This window comes from Papio anubis, chromosome 5, assembly GCF_008728515.1.
Source record: "Papio anubis isolate 15944 chromosome 5, Panubis1.0, whole genome shotgun sequence".
In the NCBI taxonomy this organism is placed as follows: Eukaryota; Metazoa; Chordata; class Mammalia; order Primates; family Cercopithecidae; genus Papio; species Papio anubis.
The window spans coordinates 54415792-54433588 of record NC_044980.1 but is presented as its reverse complement, the minus strand read 5'-3'; the positions used below and the strand labels follow the sequence as shown (position 1 = coordinate 54433588).

At 40.2% G+C, this 17797-nt stretch overlaps 1 protein-coding gene across 8 annotated transcripts in view; it reads left to right on the top strand.

The window, feature by feature from the left end:
• PDE4D (phosphodiesterase 4D) overlaps positions 1 to 17797 on the top strand; it is a 1533637-nt gene that overhangs the window by 698767 nt on the left and 817073 nt on the right. The window lies entirely within an intron of this gene.

Here is a 17797-nt window from a genome sequence, read left to right as displayed (position 1 = left end):
GAAATAGAAAACGAATAAATAAAAGTCAGGGATTAAAAATAAAGTGGGAAATGGTCATTGCAGAAGTCTAAAATATTATAAGCTATATATGAAATGCAAGTTTGTAACTATTTTTTGAGTACCCGCAGTCAGCAAATTTGCATTAATAGTACTGTTTACTCCCTCATTTTTAAAAACAATTAATTTTCTATTTCCTATTTTAAGACCTTATCTAAGATTGCTGCCCTGTGGAATGGTTCCTAGCACACGTGATCTTGTCTGTGTTGAAGTATGAGTGAATACATACTACCCTCTACTTTAAGGTAGATGATAAAATGGCCAATTTCGTGTATTTGTTTATTTTCAAGGAAAACCTTAGAGCACTGGTTCTCAAACTTTAGGATGCACTAGAATTACCTGGAGTGCCAGAATCCCCAGGAGTGGTTGTAAGAACTCATTGCTGGGGCCAGGCACTGGGCACGGTGGCTCACGCCTGTAATCCCAGCACTTTGGGAATCCAAGGTAGGTGGATCACTGGAGGTCAGGAATTTGAGACCAGCCTGGTAAACATGGTGAAACCCCGTCTCTACTAAAAATACAAAAATTAGTCATGCATGGTGGTGTGCACCTGTAATCCCAGTCAGTTGGGAGGCTGAGGCAGGAGAATCGCTTGCAGGAGGCAGAGGTTGCAGTGAGCCAAGATCGCGCCACTGCACTCCAACCTGGGTGACAGAGACAAATTGAAAAAAGAAAAAAATGGAGTTTCTGGGCCCCATCCCCAGGAGTTTTGATTTTGTAGGTCTGTGGTGGGATCCAATTATGTACCTTCTAATGAGCTCTCAGGTGATGCTGATGCTGCAGTCCTGGGTCCACATTTTGAGAACCACTGCCTTAGAGCCAGCAAATCAAGTCACGTTTATATTCCCATCCCATACTCCCTTGGTGAGGATTCCTCTGGTCATTCGTGCATTTGCGTTTTCAAATGCTTTGGAATCAGCCAGGTAGAGATTTGACTCTTGTTGTCGTGTTTACCTTCCTAAATCATTAGCATCTATTATCTTGTTTGGTCCGACACCACAACTCTGTTTGGAACCCATTTGGAGCATGGTTTCTATCTTCGTGGTTTGTTTACATATTGGTGGCCCCGACTATTTGTCAGCTTACTAAAGGCGTCGGGCCACTATTTGTCTATCTCCTTGCACTGCCTAGCAGGAAGTACTGCAGGGACTATTGAATTCATGCCCTGTATTCTCTGCTGGCCCATTGATTTCATCCTTATAGCCCCTGCTTCTCAGCTGCATGTGTTTTGTTCACAGCTTACACATGGATAAAATGAGTTCTTGTTTCTTGCTCTTATAAGAATATGGGGGCTGGGTGCAGTGGCTCACGCCTGTAATCCCAACACTTTGGGAGGCTGAGGCGGGCAGATCATGAGGTCAGGAGATCGAGACCATCCTGTCTAACATGTAACATCTACTAAAAATACAAAAATTAGCCGGGCATGGTGGTGTGCACCTGTAATCCCAGCTACTTGGGAGGCTGAGGCAGGAGAATCGCTTGAACCTGGGAGGTGGAGGTTGCAGTGAGCCAGGACCACACCGCTGCACTCTAGCCCAGGTAACAGAGCGAGACTCTGTCTCAAAAAAAAAAAAAAAAAAAAAAGAATGTGGAAGTTATAAAAATAATCTGTGATCATATAATGACTGTTTTCCCCCCAAAAGGCATTACTTTCAGCTTCAGAGTATGTATTTCTTAACTAAAGTGTTTCTGGGATGTGGCTGCATGTTGATGTCACCTAGAGAACTTAAAAAACAAAACAAAACAAACAAAAAAAATGAAAACAAAAACAAAACAAAAAAACTGATGTTCATGTCCCAGAGGTTCTCTTCTAATTGATGTGGGCTATGATCTGGGCATAGAGATTGCCAAAAGTACCCAGGTGATTCTAACACATAAAAATGTTTTAAGAGTTTCTTAAGTACTTTTTTTTCCTTATGGGTTTCAAGAAAGCCACTTTTTTTTTTTTTTTTTTTTTTTCCCTCTGGAAGATTATTTTCAGAAACACCTAACCCTTCTTTATTTGTATCTCCTGTGGATGTTTTCCTTCTGAATTTTTCTCTGTGAAACAAGAAAATATAATGAATTGTCATTTGCATGTTACACAAAGCATGAACTTTATTTGTAGTCTAAGATAAACTTGTTCTGATCTAGAAATGAAAAATAATGAACTCTGCTGAGTTCTGCTTTTCCTGTCTCAAGTTAGCTTTACCATAAGGATCTGGTGGGTAAAAGTTTGTTGTTCTTGTCATTAATTATTGGAACAGAGTTGTTTGGAGTAGATGATTCATTGTGGAACAAGTCATCTGATTCTGAGGGACATTTTCCATTATAAAATAATTATACATAAAAACAGAAGTATTGCTTTAACACTGAGATTTGTAACAATGTCATGCCATTCTGATTGTAATGACTCTGTGTCTATTCCACTGGTTTGGAAAATAAAACAGATTGCTTTCAGTCACATGAAACTACTTGAAAATAGGTTACATTTAATCAATTAGAAACTAGTTGTTTCTAACTTCACTAATCTTGTAAAAAGAATCAATTCCACCCCACTCGTAAAGTTAGGAGTTAGATAGATATCACCAAATAAGTTCCTAAAATATACCTAGGAAACAACTCTTTCTCAAATAATGATGGTGTCAGTAAGTCTAATGTAAGTCCATTTTATTTCACCCTTTCTTTAGGTTCTGCCCTTGCATCTTAGAATAATGAAATATGAAGTGAAATTTGGTTGCATGGTTTACCTGTAGCCATTTTATAATTTAGATTCGTGGGTTTACATTACTTTCGAAACTACTGGGAAAACATTAACAGCACAGTAGGATTCCTAGAATGATAAACTTCAACACTCAAGCGCTGACAGTTGTTCTCAGTCTCATCTTTGATTCAATGTAAAAATTTGGACAAATAATTAGCTTTCCTTTGCTGCATGCACAGGGGCAGGATAAACTTGAGAATTCACCCAACTGTTCAACTCAGATCAAAGATATTTTCCTCAGGAAATTAACAATATTAAGAAAAATGGCTTTTTGAAAACAATTAAAAATAAATGTTTAGCACCTTCAAATATCAGATTCACATCCTCATCATCCTCACTTAGAGATTTTTAAACTAATAGCAGTTTTGTATAGCACATTTGCATTTACAATGCATTTTTGTACACATTCTATTTTCCCCTGAACCCAGGGAGACTGGAAGAGCAACAATTTACATATTTGTGTATTTTTAGAAAGTGAGTCTTAGAAAAGTTAAGTGACTAACCTAAGTTCAAACAGCCAGAGGTGTGTGGAACAAGGACGCCACTCAGCTTTTCTGACTGTGAGCTCACTCTTTTCTACTCCTGCAGCTATGCCAGCTATACAATAGCAATTTGTGAGAGGTGTTAGGTGTGAGGGATAGTAGGGGGGTGGGCGTGGGGAGGGGAAGAGGAAGCAAAATTCTCATACTGACTGTATTTTTATCACTTTCATAAAGGATTTTATGTTTTACAGCCTATTTGTCATTGGTAGAAATATCTCTACACTAGTGCTATAAACAGCAAAACATGCACTTGAGACTCCCTGCAAGCTCATCTAAGTTTTAAGAGTAATTGAGAATAGCAGCACTTGATACACGTATCTTCATTTACTATATAGTGTGATCAATTATTTTCCCTGATACCAAGGGAAAATTAAACATCTTTTCATTGATTATCACATTTCTTTCACGGTTTTTATGCACTTTGCCAGCTTTTGTAGTTCTCACAACTGGCCACTAGATGGTAGTGTTTAGTTAGTATTGTCACACATGTTCTATTGTGGGAACTTTGATTCTAAAAGGAAACATTTCATGTATAATACTACACTGAAACTGTTTTCCCACTGGCTGAGGCACACGATAAAAACTCTGTGGCTTGAGCTTTCTCTTTCTTTTTTAATGACTAGACCTCCCTTCATTCAACACAGACCTTTCTTCCATGTACTACTTATTTGAGCAATTCATTTTTCTCCCCATCCTAGCCTTTTTAAACACCCCACAGTGAGGGAGTGTTAAAAGTCCTGCCTTTCATAGAAGTTTGTTCTAAACTTCTGAGAGGTAAAGCAGATCTGGTGCCAAGATGATGTGTTCTAGGGAAGTACAAGGACAATAGACTTAAAGACCTGTGCTGCCAGCTTGTGAATAATTGAAGATTTGTATCTCTAAGTAAATTTCAGAGTACCCCTGTACTTCCTTGGGTATCTAAATCAAATAAGACAAATAAGTTGTAGTTGCCTAGTATGGATACCACATTGCCAAAATTTTACAGTCATTTTGGACAATCCAATAGATGTCTTCTCTCTACTTTGTTTAAGCCTTCTAATTTCCCCAGCAAGACAAAGCAAAGCAAAATTAATTCACACAGGGTGTTTGCATGATATGGTCCAACGGTTTACTATGCTATATTTGTCATTAGTCACCCAAGCACAGAATCTAAAAGTCGCTTATAACCATTTCCTGCCCCCCCCGCCATGACTGTTGATTCTTCCAAAACCGTAAATCTCCTTTACTAATTAATTCACTTGAATAACCAAACCTGCATTTCAGGTTCTCATTCTTTACACACCCAGTAAAAAATAAGATGCCATCTGTTATTTTATTCATTAAGTCAAGTCCTGTTTCTCATGTTCTGCGGGAATTCTTCCCATGTGGTTTTACTATTTGTTTCTACTTTCTTCAGGTTCCCTCATCATTACACATATGCATTTATAAAATACATGTTCATAAAATCCCCTCCAGTCATTCTCTGCAGTTAACTCATCTCCGAGATCAAAACACCCCAAAGTTATCAATGAAACTGTTCACTTGCACAGTGCAGGGGCTGGGGGTGTGGTTATTTGGGTGTGTGAATATGAACTTTCAGTTGTCTGAGGACAACAGGAAGTGTTGTTTCTGGTTGCTATCATATTAAACTTTAGTTAAGATTTTTATTGTTTATGAGATAGGGAATTTTTTTCCCCTGGGGTCAACTGGGTTCACCCTATTTCCTGAGGGCTAAATAAAATTGGCTGCAATCCCCATCAGATTGTGAAAAGTTCTGCTTTCTCTCCAAAGCTTTTATGAATCCTTGATCACACCAGGCCCCACATCTTTGCTTCTGCCAAATTGGTTGCATTTAGGAGTTCTCTCACAGTAGCTGTTATGGTCTCTTTCTTCCATACCACAGAGGCCCCAGGTAGAATTGAGCCCCTTCCTTAGTTTTCCCAACCACCAGCCTTCCCTCTCCCCCCACAAAACAAAACTTGTTCACACATGATATTTCTGCCTTGTACCACACTTCACTGATGGTTTGAGGAAATGCATGCAATGCATATTCACCAATAATGTGAGATGTGATTGTGTTTAGACATGAATATTCTTAAAAAGTCAGTCAGTGATTTCTATATGGAAGGTGCTAGCCTTTTGCTAGTTTGCTTGGTTTTTTTCTCTCGTTCCTACCTGTCCGTACCTCTCCGACTTCAAAAATTGCTCATAGGAACTCCAGATTTTTCTTACTTAATGGCATTTAGTGCTTTACTTCTCTCCTGCTCCATCTACCTTTTAACTCCCAGACCTACGCACATGCTCAGCAGAACAAAATGGCGTTTCATGTAATAGCACCACTGCTTGATAGAAGATATTTTTGGTTATAAATAGCTTTTTAAAAATTTTACATGGGGGTACAATGACTAAATTGAATTTTGCTATTCATCTCATACACTACACACACACAACACACACACACATACATTTTTATAGAGAGAGAGATGGAGTCTTGTTCTGTCATCCCAGCTGGAGTGTAGTGGTGCAATCACAGCTCACTGCAGCTTCAACCTCTCAGGTGTAAGCGATCCTCCAGCCTCGGACTCCCAAAGTGCTGGGATTACCGGTGCGAGCCACCACACCTGGCATTTTTTATTATATTTTTGTAGACATGGAATCTCCCTATGTTGCCCAGGCTGGTAACTCCTAAGTGTAAGCGATCCTGCAGCCTTGGACTCCCAAAGTGCTGGGATTACAAGAGCGAGCCACCACACCCAGCCTTCTGCTCCTATCTGACCTAAAAATTCCATATAGTAGCCATAACATCCATTCATTCAACAAATAATTATTGAACACCTACTTGCAAAAAGAATTTCAGTTCCTATTCCGTTGGAGTGATAATATAGCAGATAATAATAATAATAATAAAAGTGTCCACGCACTCTTCTAGGCTCCAATAATCCCTATGAAGAGAGGGTATGCTTAAACAACAGATGTTTATTTTCTCACGGTTGTGGAGGCCGGCAGTGTGAGATCGGGGTGCCTGCATAGTGGAGTTCTAGTGAGGGCTGACTTCCCCTATGCCTTCACCCAAAGTTTATGTGTTATTAATATCAGCAGCCCTCTATCTCTGGATGTCTCTGGTGCCTTAGAAGACATATTCTCCACAGTTAAACGGACAGGGTAAATATATTTATATTGCTAAATGCTCCATTTGAAGGGCTATATACTATTTCATGTAGCAAGGAGTGCTTAATAGCTCCAGCACAACAAAACAACTCTACAGAACATTTTTATTTGCCCGAAGCATCTAACGAGCTGGTCCTCCCACGCTTGTGGATGGCACTCTTGTGAACTGCTTCCTGAGATTCTCTTAGTGCAGAGCCAACAATATTCAGTACATTTCCTTCACTTGCATTTTGGCATGTCCATGACAATGATTCCAGCTGATCTAACGTCTAGAAAATCTATTTCCCACAAGCAACAGGATCTTCTCTTTTCCTGCTTAAGAGTGTTTATTTTTGCATTTTTCAGCAGCTTCACAACTTCTGACTTGGTTGACTTTTTGTAGAGAGAACGTCCCTCCTCCATCCATGAAGTGCTGTATTTTAGGTTTGGTCTGACAAATTGATGCAACAGCTCAGGTATACATGACAAGAAAATTGAATTTCCATCCTCAAAATCAATTTTGAGCAATAAGAGTTGAGAGGATAAGTTTATTCAAAGGTGATTTGGTATTGCGACAGGATGGTCCAAATCAGAACTCAGTAACCTGATTTTGAAACATTTCCAAGTTCATGAAAGGAATCACTTTGTACATAAGAGCTTTTCTACTTTTTGGGTTTGAGCATAACTAGATAGCTTAGTGGGATATCCATATTCTTGCTTTGATGATCACATTTGGCATCTAAGTATTATGCTGTTTTCAAAGGAAAAAAATATTCCTGAATAAGAGAGATGGAATGAATTACATAAAAATAAAACTTAAAATAAGTGTCATCTAAGAAGATGAAAAGCAAACAAGTACATGTGTTCTTTACTTTTGGGGGCTTGCCTTTAATTTTTTTAATAAAGCAATTATCTGCTATTAGTCATTATAATAGCAGCTAAAATCCAGTTAATCGTCACAGCGTGCGAAACCCTGTGCTGAGCACGTCAGGGCACGGCCTCCGAGAGAACACACCTCACTCTTCTTGGAGAAGGCTGAAGACGAGCGAGGGCCGTGACTGAAGGTCACAGACTTAGTAAAAGGCAGAGCCGAGGCTCAAACCCACACAGCCACATACCTGCACTGTTAGCACTGCACTCCCCAGTTACCAGAGCCTTGTTTATTTTCCAGTCCTAAACTCTGCTTAAACGTGCATAAGGAGTAATTTCATTTTTTTTCCTTTTCTAGACTACAAATTTGTATAATTGGATTTCTACAGGCTTTTGTGTTTCTGGTGAGATTTGAAATGGATTTTTCAAAGTTACGATATTCAGTGACTCCTATAATCTAGAAATTTCTCCCAAGACACCAAACCTTCCTCCCTGATCTTTTGACTAAAAGCCTGGTCCCCAACTGCATTCATTTCCTAGGGCTGCTGTAAGGAAGTATCACAACCTAGGTGGCTCACAGCAGCCGAAATGCATTGTCTCCCAGTTCTGGAGGCCAGAAATCCAAAAGTGACGTGTTGTCAAGGTTGTTTCCCCTGAGAACCGTGAGGGAAGGATTTGTTCTAGGCCTCTCTCCTTGAATAGCCATTTTCTCTATTTGTTTCTCCATAGTGTATTCCTCCTGGGTATGTGTGTGTCTGCATTTCCCCATTTTATAAGAATACCCCTCGCCTTGGATGAGACCCACTCTAATGACCTTATTTTAACTCGATTACCTCTCTAAAGACCCTATTTCCAAGCAAAGTCCCTTTCTGAGGTACTGGGGTTGGAACTTCAGCCTATTTTTGCAGGGACACAATTCAACCCACAGCACCAGCTCTGATCCGGGGTAGTGCATGGAGGTGGAGGCCTAGTACTGTGCCAGGGACCCCAGCCGACAGTGTGGCCCGAGGCAAGTTTCCCTTCTGCCTAATAGGGGATTGGATTGACTGATTTCTACCGTCATAATATAGAATTTTATTTGTATAGAATGGCTGTAATTTATTTAATAGATTTTCTCACTGAAGTAATTTCCTAAAAGTTTTTGGAAAGTTGACTTCATCTTTCTATTTTCATGCATTTGCCACAGAGGTTACGTGTCCGCCAGGTCTTCTTTCAGCGTGACCCACTGTGGAACCCACAGACCCAGCCTCCTCCCACTTTCCTTTTCCCTCTGAGATCTCTTTATTCTTCCTGTTCTATGTCCACAAAGAGGAACCAACTGCCCCCTAGGTCTATCCTCACATATAGAGCCTCTTACATGACAGGTGTCCAGAGAAACTCAAAACGGTCAGACTTAGAAGGAGCTGACTATTGAACGGTGAACGCTCAATCAGTATTCATGAATGAGGAAGGTTGGCCATTGACTTTACCCTCTGTGACTTCACTGGCTCTTTCACAGCAATGATTCTTGAGAAAATACATGGCCAAGCCTTAAACATTAGCTGATCTGGTTTGCAGAGCCCCTGCTAGGATTCGAGTCCTGGTATTGCAGATGAGGAAACAAGGTCTTACAGATGCACAGAAGCTCCTCTGAGTGCACACAGGGAGTACTGGGGTACAGGCCAAGGCTGAACTCACGCAGCCCCTCTCCAGGATCCACCCTGAGTGATGAGCCATGTCCCAGGCTGGAGAAAAGCTGTGCGGCCCACTGTCTGGGCCTATCCACAAGCTCTTTCATTCATTCTTGGATTTTTCCATTTGAAAAAAAGTATTATATGAAGGATCACAGATGGCATCTTTAACATTTTTTTGCACAATTCATCATTAATTCACTAGTTTGTTTGTTTGTTTGTTTGTTTTTTGAGACGGAGTCTCGCTCTGTCACCCAGGCTGGAGTGCAGTGGCCGGATCTCAGCTCACTGCAAGCTCCGCCTCCCGGGTTCACGCCATTCTCCTGCCTCAGCCTGCCGAGTAGCTGGGACTACAGGCGCCTGCCACCTCGCCCGGCTAAGTTTTTGTATTTTTAGTAGAGACGGGGTTTCACTGTGTTAGCCAGGATGGTCTCGATCTCCTGACCTCGTGATCCGCCCGTCTCGGCCTCCCAAAGTGCTGGGATTACAGGCTTGAGCCACCGCGCCCGGCCAATTCACTAGTTTTTAAACTGTTGTCATGAAGAGTTGTTTTGAATGCCTTAATGAACAATGTTTTGTTTGTTTTAGTATATTTTCACTTGAGATTTTTACTGTAAAACATGCTATTTTGAAGACAAAATTTTTAAAAATAGAGAAGGGCAAGAAGAATGGTGAACAATGCAGGAGGTGACAATTGGTCTAATTACAGTGAACATTTATAGGTCAGTGGAACATAAGCCCTGAGGGAAGTCTCTGAAAGTGGCCCTGCAAGCAGTGGGGAGGGAGGGAGGGAGGCAGCCCTCGCAGGCTGCCGGGAAGCACCAGGGATGTCGTGCCTCACTGTGCCAGCCTCACAGATGGCATCTCAGCGACATGGCTGTTCTTTTGTCTTTTCTTCATGAGCATCTTAGAAAAACGCATTTATGCACATTTCAACCTACAAAGTTTTGCCTCAGTGTGACTCATCCTCTTTCTGTCTCAGATAGGATTACTCTTCAAAGGAAAGAAAAAAAAAAAACAGTTCTGAATATAAAGATGAGGCCAACTGCAGGGCTCATTGAATTAACTCAGAGATACCTAGAGTTGGTCTGTGTGTGTGTGTGTGTGTGTGTGTGCGCGCTTCTGTATGTGTGTCTCTGTGTATCTGTCCATGTCTGTGTGCATGTCTGTGTCTACGTCTGTATGTGCATCTGTGTGTGCGCATGTGCCTGTGCATGTGTGTCTGTGCATGTTTGTGTATACACGAGTGCAATGTCCCATATTGGCAAATACCACATGGTAACGTCCTGCACACCATATGAGCTGTATATATGAGCTGTATTTTCATGACGGTCCACTGGGATAGGGATTAAATCAGATGATCACTATTTATACCTAAGTAGTAACACTTAAAAAATGCAATTGCTCTCTGTCACCACAGCCTAATCTGTGAGCCCCTAAGGGAAAAATATTCCTTACATTAAAAAAGCCATTTCATATATAGATAAATGCTGAATAGGCAGGTATTGATCAGAAGGTACAATCCCCATCCACATGAAATGAACAAGTAAAGCAGATAATTGTTTGACTAGAGCTTTCTTTTGCGTTAAATATACCTGGAAAACATTTCTAAAGACGATTCTTTTCTTTTTGGTTGAACCATTATGAATGAATCGCCATCCTTTAAAAGGCTAGATGTTCATGTTCAACTTTTGGCAACTGACCTAAACCAATATGATTATGAACACATTTGGATTGTTTTCGTTGGACATTGGTAACTGCCAGTGAAGTGGGAGGTGAGAGGAGTTAACTACTTCCTTATAATGTCACCACCTAATTAGAATAAAAGCATCTTAAATTCTGATTTACATAAGGATATTTATTAACTAAACAATTATTCAGCAGGCATGAAATAAACAAATCATATGACTAGTTCTCTCTCTAGGTGCTTGGCCACCATTTGCAAGCTTCCCTTAAGGCAGAAAATCCAAAATTCCAGAGTCAATATTTCATCATCACTATAGACAGAAGTTTGTGGTATTCACAGCTGGATGCTGGACATCTCCCAAGGCGTGGTTCCTGAGTCATTCTGACTCTGAGTGTGTTGCTTCCATGGAAATCATGCACCTCCACAGAACTCAGGCTCCTCGGGGACTCCCAAGTCTGCAATCAGATTGCTTGTCTTACTCCGATTACCTGCCTATCGGACATTCCATTTGACTGTCTTGCCACTTGAACTCAGTGGGTGTAAGCCAACTCCTCTTCCCTGAAAAGCAGCATCCTCCTGACTTCCCCACTTCTGTGAATGTCATGATCGTTCTTTCTGCCACCTAAGCTTGAAGCCTACCGTCATTTTGGAACACAGTCACCTTCAACTCCAATTCCAATTCCAATCAGTCACTGTTTTCTCAAATCTCCCTTCATACCAGTTCCTGTCCTTGTATCTCTTCTACCCTAAGCCAGAGCCATATCTCTGCATATCACGGGCCTTTTTGTTCTGTTTCTTTCCCATTCAATTAGTTTACATGATGCCAAACCAATCTCCTTAAAACCACCTGGATTAGATCACTCCTCCGTTTGAAGATTTTCAAAGAGGCCTTATTTTGTAGTGGAAAATGTCCAAACTACTTAGCATATTCACTTATTCTCAGCATGCTTTTACCACCTTGCGTTCTTCTTCTTCACAGCACAAACCTCTATGCCAGCTGGATTTTCTATCCATAATCCCCCAAGTACATCACATGCATTGATGCATTGGCCACCCTTGTTAGTGCTTTTTCCATGTGGTGTTCTTGCTTTCCTCCTTCACCCCATGCTCACTTCCTCAAAACACACACACACACACACACACAGCTTCTTTGAGCTTCAAAGTTGTCTGCTAGTATTTTAAGTGCCTGGAATTTGAAATGAAAAAATAATAAAAGTAAACTGGTTTTAAAGGTAAGTGTTGCCACATATTGGTTCTACGGTGGCCTCAGACTTGTTATGAAACATTTCAAGCCTTAGTTTCCACATGAGTACAATGGGAATAATGCCTACCAGTCTTTGCCCATCCTTAATTAATCTTAGTTTCGTTTCTGTGCCACGTTTCCTCCCCAGGGAAGCCCTTTATAACCTTACTACTCACAGATGTATCTCTTCTCTGAGCCCATGTCACTGCTTTAGTAAAGTCACCATTTGCTTGTTTAAGGCCCCTCTTCTATTTTCAGTTCTTGTGTTTTGGAGCCACACATTGTATCCTATACTAGACTTTGAAAATACTTTAGTTGCAGTGCGTTATTTGTGTGCAGTCACAGTACGCAGGGCAGTTTCTCACACATTCTTTCGTTTTGTCTCATAACATCCTGGGAGGTGGATATAATCCCTGTTTTGTGAGGAGAGAAAGTGAGATTCAGAGGTGTAAGTGAGTTGCCTAAGGTCACTCGGAGAGTGAGTGGCAGAAGAAGCACTTGATTCAAGTCTTGGGATTCGAAGCTCAGGGCTGTCTGCTCCCTCCTAGACCTGTAACTTTAGGAGTAGGAATTTATTTTACATTGCTTATATTTCAGTATTTATTTTTAACCCTTATAGGGCCCAGTTCTGTGACTGACTGTAATTGAGAAGGTACTCTAGAAATGTTTTTGAAGGAATAAATAAAATGAATACTACAGACCATGTTAATAATGTCAAATAACTCTGGGAGTTTGAGGGATAATTCTGTCGATATGGGTTGAGGGTGTGCTTGGCCTCTCCACCATTTACCCTGTTTTTATGAGGGTTAGCAGCACAATGTCTTCATTCTAAAACACAGAATCATGAGGTTAAAGAAAGCACGCAATGCCATCAGCTGAGAAGAACCAGAATTCACAGTGCAGGTTCTCTAAAGTGGCTTTGTGCTGCTCTCGGCGCTGTGAACTCCCACCATTATATTCATAGCTTTTTAGCCTTTGGCTAAGATCAAGTAGAGTGTTTGTTCTCCTGGCTTTTAATAAGTAATGTGTTCTCCATCCAAGGACAACAAATTTAGGCTGTACATGCATTACAAAGTATTAAGCTCCTGTTAACAGCAAATTTCTCAACAAGAGATATATGTGAATTCTCTTGGATGTTATTCTGTTGACATTAGGAACAATTAGGAATAAAATGCCATGGCAGATTATTCTGTGATGCTGGCCGTACTGTCAGGACTCTGAGTCTGTGTACTCGGAAGTCTTCCTCAGACAGGGACAAGGCGCATTCTCTTTCTCAGGAAGAGAATTAACAGTGCACTCCCACCTCCCTGTCCTCACCACAAGGGCACACATCCCAGGGTGAGGGTGGAGTGAGCTCAGAAGAACCCATGCTGAGCACAATGAAAGCAAAATTATTATCGCAGAAAGAAACAGATTGCACCTACCTGGGTTTAACTGGACACCTAGTAGTAGGCAGGAAGTTTTTCATGATCTATAACACATTTCATATTAGGGTCATGTTAGTTTCATAATGAATTTCATATTAGGCTCAATTAGGGAAACAATAAAGAAGGAAGATGGGATGGCCGAAAGCATCGAAGAGGAGGAAGCAGAATGGAGGCAGAGGGTGGAATCAAAAATAAGGACAAAGAGAGGAAAGGGAAAGAGAAAGAAAACGAGAAGTAACGTCAGCAGCTCCGTAGGTTCTGAGGTGAGTTAGCTGGTCACAGGTCAACAGCTTTAGTCACACATCCTGTTATTCACTTTGGGCATCAGAGCACATTTTCGCTACCCCTTGAAATTTCCATACAGTTGACAGTGAATTTGTAGCAATCTTTCTTTACCGGGAAATTGCTTATCTGCTTTTCTTTTCAATCTTTGAGGTCAACTTTTTAAAGGCTTTAGTTTCACATGAAGCCTGAAATATTCTGAAATAGGTAAGAAAAAAAAAATGCCTTTGGTCTTAAATATTTCCACTTAAATCTTGATTCTGGGCTACTTTAATAATTCCAAAATAAATGTGAGTGGCTTCTTTTTTCAATAACTGAAATACAACATTTAAAAACACTCATATAATTATTTTGTTGTGTTCAGTTGTTTCAAAGCAGACAAGGTTTGATTTGACAGGGTTGTGTTTTAACCTGGGCTCTACATGTCACTAAACTGCTGTCCCCTGTAAGGTCCTGTTTCCTTGTCTACAGGATAGAGATACTCCAGTGGCTCTCCAGGCTCTGTGTGCCTCTGTCACAGGTTTGGCATAAAGTAGACAGGAATGGTGTCAGTTCCTCTCTCCCCAAACTCTCTCCAATGACACTCCCACCAAGTGCAGAAAAGTACAGAAAGAACTCTTCCTGCTTTTTAACCTCCATTGATCACACTGAAAGAACTATCACATTAGCTTATAAGGCTCAAAATTATTTTCAGTGCTATGGCTCTGTGTACTCTGAGATCAGAGCAACATAACTTTGGTTCTGGATGAAACTGAATCAGGACCTGACTCTACTCCTAGAAGAACGCTGACCCCAAACTCCTGTTTTGCAGAACCCTGAAGGAGCAGGTAAAGATGCCAGCCGTTAAATATGAAGACCTTCAGAGACCCAGAACCAATGGAACTAAATCAGGGATTTCAATTTTATCTTAGATTAAAATACCACTTATATGCACTCAGGGCATAGTTTTCACTCCCATCAGGAATAGATTCATACCTGTATAAAGCTGGTAATATAATGACTAATTAAATATACTGCATGACTTCAAGGTAGCCAAGAAAATTACAGTCATTCCAAGTAATACTGTGTTTCACCAGACAAAAATCTGAGGATCTTGAATCTTAGCACTGGAAGGAATGTAGATATCACATAGGCTCATCATTTCTCTGGCACAGAACTTGCCTTGAGCACATGTCTGGTAGCTTCTTCCTGGGAACATAGATGACATAACACATACTGCCTTTCCAGGCAGCTTGATCTGTCATGAGACAGCTCTGGCCTTTTAGAAACCAGCCTTCATACTGAGCTGTGTGCCTGCTTCTCTGTATTGTACACTTTTTGTTATTAATTCTGAACAAAAGGTTTTTGTGAATTTTCTTCCTGGAAATGGTCTTCGCCACTTGAAACGACTGTCATGCCCATCTAAGTATATTTCTTAGGTGAGGTTTCCCGGTTTGGGAGACGCTATTCTCATGAAATATTTCTGAATTCATCAGTATCTCTGTTCCTATAAAACATGTGGCTGTCTACTTCAGGTAAATCCTAACCAAGCTCAGTTAACAGTGAACTGATTGTTTGCTGTGAAACAGTATCGTGCTGTTGAAGTTAAAGAGGTCTATGATTATATTGTGTTTATTTTGGGTTTTGTATTATTGAGTATTTTTTACTTTATTTTCTTTTTATAAAGCCCATATCACTACCTATAACAAGCTTTTGATAAGTGAGCATTCTAAATTTTACTGTTCTGTAGCTATATAAGGGAATCTTTAAATTTTGCCAGGACTTTCTAGCCTAATGCAACAAGGGAGGTTACATTAACTATAATAATTTCAATTTCGTTAGTTTTTTCCTACATTTGCTGAAGCAATTCTTCTACACAATCTATCTCATTATTTCTGGGAGTTCCAAATGTGTGTCACGGGAGCATGTCCCCCTTCTTGGAACCACTGCTCTTCCACCAGAACCAGCAGCTCCCTGGACTTCCCAAGGCTTATCATGTCACATTGTTACCCAGGGAGTCAAGCAGCTATCACAAGGCCATGCTTTGGCTTTGTAGCTGCTCCAATGGATGTTATACTTTCTCCCTTTGTTCCTGATACTGTGCAGAATTATATGCAACATCTCTTTACTTAAAAGCTCTCTGCTTCTCCCAGGATCCAGAGATTCATCCCTGGAAAAGCACCGAAGTGCAGCTGCCATATTCCATTTAGAATGACTCCTTCCTTCAGTCAGCGAAGGTTTTGTTCTTGGGCTCAGCTCTATGTGCCCAGCTTCTTCTTCAGTACAAGGAGCTCCCTCCAAAGAGGTCATTAAATCCCCACAAATAGTCTTTAACTAGACCTTTTCAAACCTTGTCTCTTTTTTATTTGAAATGACACCGTACCATGAACATTTTTATGAAATCATAAACATGTTAAACGTTCATCAAAGCCATCATTTTAAAGTCCTCCATGATGTCTATCTTATAGATATACCACACTAGAATGCATTTTTTTTTTCATTTTTCTATTGCTGAGAATGTTGGGTTTTATACATAGCTTATTATTTTAAGCAAATGTGCTTTACCTTGTTCCTATTATACTTCTAATTCAGCCTACTGTTAGCATCTGTGGATAATTTTCTATGCTCATATGTCATTCAATATATTAGCATCATTCCCAGCTTTTGGCTTTACATATGCATTTTTAAGATGTATCTCTCAATTTTTAACCATCAAATCAGATTTTAGTTGCTTTATAGACCCAGCTTTTATATTTCAGTCTATGCCACTTCTAAGGATGTTGTAGTGAGATGCCTATATAAAAAACATACATATTCAAGGAGTGAATTAAAATCTCACTTGAAATTTTAAATGTCACTGAATATTAATTGAGGCCGCTAATTGGTGTATTTTCTAGTAATCACTTCAAAAGCTCCTCATTAAAAATAAATCATAAACTATAGAATTATAAGAGCTTTTAGGTATAGTTCAATGATCTAATTCCATCCCTATATCTGTCCATCTATCCTTCAGCAAGTCATTTATCACCTTCCTTCTATATATTACAGATCATAAAGACATCTGGGACACAAAGGTAAGTCACAGACCTATCCACGTGTATGGGTGATAGAGGAGTGAATAGAAGTGACAAAGGGTGTGATTCCTTCTGTTTGAGAGGTGAAGAAAGAATTCCCAAAGCAAGTGACATTGCATCAGCACCTTAAGAGAAAACAAAGAGCTCAGCGAAAGAAAGTGAACGGGAAGATGTGGTAATAGGTTTAAATGGACAGGGCGTGTTGGCGACTAAATTTCTGTAGCTCCATAATACTCTCCCTGGTCCCCTGAGAGGAAGTTACAGAGTTGTGAATCTGGTAGTGAAAGCCTTGGTATAAGGAGCATAAGAAATGTGCAGATTATCTACCATGAAACAGAAGAAAAAAATCAAGGTTATTCAAGTAGAGGAATGACATATTTTAGAAAGACTTTTTTTTTATAACATTATGGAAAATGGATTATAGGCTGGAGGCAAGAGATAAGACTTTGCTTTGTCAGTGTGACAGAGTATTTTATTAATAAAGCACATAACTTATACTCAGATCTTGTGAGATGAGACCAGTTCATGTCAACATGTCCAGTGTTTTTGAAAAAAAAATGGTAAGTTTTTATTATCGCTTTTGTTTATTTCCCTGTGAAATATAGTAGGCTAGCCCTCTATTTCTCCTGGCGAAATCTTTAGATAGGTGGGAAAAAAATGTTGAAAAAGGCCTCTTTTACCTTGGTTTTATCTGCCTTTTGGAAGATAGTTGATTCAAAGCTATGAAAAATCATCTCACCAATCCCGCATTTCACTTGGTGGGATGATGTGTCAAGAGAACGCCTGAGGTTTCCTCTGTCCGTTAACAGGCCAGTCGTGAGTCACAGTCTGAACATGAGGAAATGTTCATTTACTTTTTCACAGTCATGGCAATGAGACTTTTTTGTGCCCAAAGTACTATTCGCACCTAAAGTCCCTGTTAAAAAGGTTATTTTCTGCCACAGGCAGGGAGCAGAATGTCAAGATCCAATTCCAATTGCTCCATCATCACTCGGATAGCCTCAGGAAGCTGAGGTTTTACAGCTGCCTGGAACCCACATGCTTCATGTGATGTACAGCAGCACTGTTAATTAGCTGTTTCAGGATTCTTAATGCCC